Source organism: Trachurus trachurus, assembly GCF_905171665.1.
Source record: "Trachurus trachurus genome assembly, chromosome: 1".
In the NCBI taxonomy this organism is placed as follows: domain Eukaryota; kingdom Metazoa; phylum Chordata; class Actinopteri; order Carangiformes; family Carangidae; genus Trachurus; species Trachurus trachurus.
Window position 1 is genome coordinate 12861827 of NC_139891.1, and position 6273 is coordinate 12868099.

Below are 6273 nucleotides of genomic sequence, written 5' to 3' on the forward strand. Positions count from 1 at the left end.
AATGAAACAGTTTCAGCTGATCAGAAACACTGCAGTGAAAAGGACATCTAGATTTTGAGATGTGCATTGTGTCAGCTTTCGGACTGATAATAGGACTGCAGTGCCGCCACATTATCTGTCGAGCAGAATAATTTCGATCCTGCACACCGTTCCCACCCACAGTTCAGCTTTTTGCTTTAGAGTATCAGTTACTAGAGTCGAGTTACATCGCAGGAAACTGTGTTGGACACTTGAGGGGGCGGACGCGCTTAGTGCAGTGACCCAGCGCACTGGCTTGGTGGAGGGGACATCACGGCTAGGAGGGGAGACGGTCGGGCTAATGATGCATGTTGGCCAGGGCACAGGAGGGATGAGAGATTGTAGCAAAGAGAAGAGACAAAGCCACAGAGTTAGACAGTTCTGCACACAGAGGCCTGAACATTTTGTGATCCTGTTTTCTAGGAATAGTCCTTCGCATAGCTTTTGCACATTTAAGTGCAAACAGACTGAACACAAAGCTACAGTACTATTCGTTGTTTTCTCCTGGTTCAGTCAATACTAAGTCATTTAGAAAGTCTGTTATGTAGGCTATTCTATGTACAGTGCCTCTGGGTATTGTCCAGAGGATCAATCATTGGCAGTTCTTCTTTACTTATCTCTTAACTGTATTGGGGCTGTTGTGTAACAGCTCTCTTGAGTCTTTGTATGTTTTTATAAAAATACGATTCATACATGATTGAGTCCCATTGTTCTGGGTGAATAAAATATCATCCTCAGAAGCAGTATATACCTGAGCTTGCTGGTACTACATATTCTTTTATATATTTATTGGATGGTTTCATGTATTAAAATGTATAATGACAGTTCATGTGTTTTTTTTTCCCATTATGAACAATCTATTTAAAAAAGCTTTTAGAGATAAAAACCAACAGGACATTTTAGGACAGTGTATTAAAGACATAAAAGTATCTCTAATTTATGTTTTAATTTAATACATATCTGTCCAAGATCTGGAAACTGGACCTTACTCCCTGTGTGAGAAAATATCTTCGTCTTATTATAAATCTGCAGACTATACTGTATATGTATTGTCATGTGTTTTCTTCAATTGCTGTGCCTGTCAGGCACAAGGAGAAAGACAACAGTAAAAACAAAAGCAGAGACTAGTCATGAAGACGATGATGACGGGCATGGTTATTCTGGAGACAGGCCAGGAGGCTGGACAGACAGGCACAGGGGCTCTGGGGACCAACCAGGGGGGCAACGCCGCTTGCAAGTCCCCTCGGGAGGCAGGGCTGGAGGGCAACACTGCTGGTGAGACCCCTCTGAAGGCCAGGCGGAAGGGCAATGGTGCAAGCAGACCACCGACTGGAGACCAGAGACTGCGATGGATCAAAGTCGGAGGACTGCCAACTGGAGACCTGGGACCGAGGTGAACTGGACTGCCCACTGGAGGTCAGGGGCTGTAGATGGATGCACCACCGGCTGAATGGTGCCGAGGATCGGCGTGTTTGTCTCCTACATCTCCTCCTAGGTGCTTTGACCTTTTCTACTGAGCATGGTGCTGTTGCACTGACCCCTGGCGCTGAGACAGAAGTGGGTTTCGCGAGAAGCTGAGACACAGGAAGCGAAGGCCCAGCCATGGTCGGGGCCGGAGAGGGGGCAGGTGGTGGCTGCCGCCCAGCGGGAGGGGGACGTGGAGACCGCTTCCCAGCCAGAGCAGGTTGGGGAAGCTGGAACAGGGAAGGAGCAGAAGAGGGGACAGGAGGCCCAACTGGATGAAACTATGGAGGTAGCTGCAGTCCAGCAGGAGACGGCACCTGATTTGGCCGTGAATTAGCCTGCGAAGTTGTACTATCGCAGTGCAGTGAGCTGGAAACCAAAGCTCTGGATTAAGTCCTTGCAACCACGGTGCTTCCATGATCCTGGTGTATGCCAGACAGCAGGCCAAACTCCTCCCGACACTGTGCAACCAGACACCTTAGGTCGTAACGCAGCTCGTACGGGTCCTGTTTAAAAAGAGGGTCTGCTCGGTCCATATTGGTTGGTTGGTTCTGTCAGGTTTTCAGTAACTGGACCCAAAAATATAGACTTGCCATGGAAACAAATAAAGTGCAACAAAAATATTTTATAAAACTTACGGGAAAACTGAAGGAACATGCAGGGGAAAACACAGGAACACGACATGGACTCAAGGCAACAACGCAGATGAACCGATAGAGGACACTGGGAAAACAATGAGGTTAAATACACAAGGAAACAAGACAGAGGTGAGACACATGAGGTAATCACAGGTGGGAGCACATAGGAAGACAGGACACTGAACTTCAAAATAAAGCAGGAACTCAACAGGGAACGAAAGACACAGACCATGACAGTGCCGTAGCAACAATCGAACTAGATATCTATTAAAAGCCCCTGAGCTTTTTAAAAATTTCATCAGCCAAAATGTGAAACTGCTCCATTCAATCAGAAGTGGGTCTACTATGATCAAAAGCAACACGAGCCGATTCCGCTTTGCATCCTGTCTCTATAAATGATGAAATATTTCATTGTCAATTTGTCACTTTCACATTGTCCCCTCTGCTCCCACCCTCCCTCTCTCACTCTCCTCTCCACAGATGTGAGTTGCAGATGTGCAGGGCATCCTCGGGTCCATGGCCAGACAGCTGGTGAGTACTTCACGAGAGGCACACACCACAGAAGCCATTTTGCTTGTGGGAACTGGGAAGCTATGTTCAAATATCGATTGTATATGACGGAGCAGATGAAGTCAGAGTGGATAATAAAGTGATATCATTAGTTCCTCCTTACAGTTTACACGGCTTGTGATGCTTTAAGTATATGGGTCTATATGTATTATGTGTGGTTTGTAGAGAGTATCACCATTGTCACATCCTCCAGAGCAAAACTGATGCACAGTGAAAACTGTGGAAACCACAGGCAGCCCACAGCCCTCTGATTATATAATGTCAAAATCCTGTCACAATTGAATGATGAAGCACTATTGGCTCAGGCAGAACAAATACAACACGGTTTTCTTGGAAACAGTAGAGTTAAGTCTTTTGTTTTTTTCCTCCTAGTCTTTTGTATTACTTGTATTTTCTGCTTATTATCTCTCACCTTCATTTATGCCACTGATGTTGCTGAAGTTCCTCTGTCTGCTGTTCCTCCTTTCAATTAACTATTTTTCATCAAGCTGGCCTTTTTTTTTTAAATTACAGTCAGAGTCTGAGCTTTTAGTGCCATCAGTTGTGTTTGCGTTACGTCTGTATTTGCATACATGCATTGCATACTGTACATATACACATAGATACCAATATTTTCTGTGTTTGTTTGGTGTGTATGACCAGTTTCTTCATTGGCCAATAAGAGTTTAGCCTCATCCACTGGATTTGTTTACCTGACTGACCGTTTACCTGTTTATGAGGTACTTAACAAAGATCCTGCCATTGACCATCATATCTATGCCGTGTATCCTGAGACCTCTACTTGTGGTTGTGTAAAACTGAAAAAAAAAATCCCTCAACTTAGCTGCCATCTGTAACAGTTTGTTGTTTCCAGTGTCAGTTATAAAATCATCATTTACCATCCAGGTCTCAAAAAGTGAGTTTTGGCACAATTTTATAAAACACATAAAATTCTTTTGACCAAAAAATATCAGGAGGAACCTAACAATTGTGAACTCATGAGGTGTTTTTGGATGTGATTGTTTGTAGCCTCTTATGAGCAATAACGTGTCAAACTGATTTACCTTTTCTTGTTAAAAAAACAAACAAACAAACAGAAATGTCAGCATTCACGATAGAAACTTATAACGTTTATTAAACGCACAGCAGTGTCAAACGGACGCGTTTCAGCCCTTGGCTTTCCTCAGTGTGAATGAGCTGAATGGGTGTAGCCCATATATACTGTATACAACATTCAGGACCTCCCTGAATACCACCAGCTGGCATGAATCAGTCAAACAATTAATCATAAATATTCACAGCATGAGGAAGATATACAACGAGTGGCCAATAGGTATTCAGAACCTACAATACAATTAATAAGAGATACCTTTTCTTGTTCCCAGAAATATCACACAACGTAAGTGGGAACCATCAACTGTGTCGTCCTCCATCTTCTTCAAACAACAGCAAGTCTCTCCCCAGTCGGCGGCTTTAGATGTTCAGCTATTCAACTATCTTGCAACTAATTATACACTTTTATTCAAATCAAACAATATGTTTGTCTTTGTCCTATTAATTATCTTAAATGTTTGTAGGAAAATAGGGATGTCACCAAGATAGGCACCTATCCCAGCAGGCACTATGTCAATATTACATCAGTGAGACGTTGACTGTAATGACTTTTTGGTTGGAAATTTTAAACTGTGTTGACATCAAGACTCAATGTTGGCGATTTGACATTGTGATGTTTAAAATTGGTTGGGTTTTACTCCTATCATGCATATGTCAAAATGGCGTTAGCATAAGACGTTGGAAAGAGTCTGGTTGTTATTACTGAACATTACAAAAAAAATCAAGCTCAGCTGTAATTGGTATTACACACTGTCCTGATTTTGAAATTTGTCCAATGACTTCACAAACTGCATTTAAACAGATATCAAAGTCTTGTCGTTCGCCCACTACAAGCCTGCTGGGATGGCACTGTACTGTATGCTTTGTATTTTGTGTCATGAGCACCAAAACTGTAACAGATGTAACAGGCAACTTTGATTGAACCCAGTTTTCTCTTCTTCTATTAATTAAGTTATTGTCCGTTCTTCAGAGGATGAAAGTAACTGTATAATTACTCACCTGTCCCATAAGCAATGGCAAGTGGTTTCCAAGTTAATGTTACACAACTGCTGAACTTTTTGTCATTACTCTGCTGCCATTTCAGAAATTAAAGTGTTTTCTCTCTGATGTTCACATCACGTCTTTATTCGAAGGAAAATCCACATCCACACTCTCAACAGCACAAAAGCACCACACACATAAAAACAAGCCACCAGGGTTTTTCTATTGTATCATTTTTATTTATTTTTTTCAGTCATGTTAACCCATTAAATGAGCATTATAATAGTCTTATACAGTAAGAACTTATGTGCAGGATCTCTGCTACGAACTCTGTTTTCTATGTATCCATTTCCCTCGCACGAAATGAGATCTTGTTATTTCCTCCCTGATTACATTTATGATTGAATCCTTGTTGATATTAAGGTTGTTTTCCTGTTTGTTGTCCGGGGGACACCGGTGTGCATTCAATTTATGTTCCACTGGGACCACCAGGCTACAGAGTTATTTTTGAAAAGGGACCAAAAGCATCACTGTGACAGGAATGTGGCTTGGTGTTATTAAGAGCTCTATTATCCGAGATGTTTCTATTTGTTATTGTGACAACCGTGCACCAAATCTCTCTTTGCTCTTGCCATAGGAACTAATGTGCCTAATATGTCCCCAGGAACATCGCCTCTGCCAACCATGCACTTTGAATCCGCCTGTGTAATCAAGGCGGTATAGGACACGAGTATCTGCCGATAGTGGCAGCAGCACTTCCATATCTCGCTGTTGCCTCCTGCCCTGATGAGCCTATCTGACTCAAATTACAAGGTGAAAGCGGGGCTTTTGTGTGCTTGCTAAAGCAGAGCAGCTTGGGTAATGAGTATGGTCTTCCTGCACTCTCTGGCAAAGCATGGGAGTTAATCTAATGATGGGGGAGAGAGCCGCGACTCATAATGTCCTCAGAGAAAGATAGAGAGAGAGCTATAGGGACTGATGGAGACTCTTATACAGAGGCCTTTCTTCCCCAATCATCGGGGCAGCACAGTTGATCTGCAGACTCAATCATCTCTCCACTAGATTTTGAGATTCAATGTAGAGAAAACCCTGAGCAAGGACAGGCAGGAAAATAAGTAAATGAATTGGCTTTCAGAGGCTTATAGTTGTGCTGTTGACTGTTGGCAGCACAAGGATGCAGGGCATTTAGACATCAGCTCAATATTGTGACCTGTTTTAAAGTTATCTGGTATGAATCATAGTAGCCCACAGGCATTGCTTGTATGTGTTTATGTTACTGTACCATAAAGAAGGAGTCAAGTTAGCATCAAACATAGGGCAGCTTTTGTTAGCATATTAGTCATGCCATGCAGGGAGAGGTGGACATTCAGACCTACAGTATTGTATATGGTTTGTTTTGTTTTTTCATACATTCAAGGATACATTCGTCCATTCACCAAACATTTTGTTTTAGGATGGCTTTAATAAGTCAATGGTCACTGCATCAAAAGAAAAAAATAAAATGAATTCA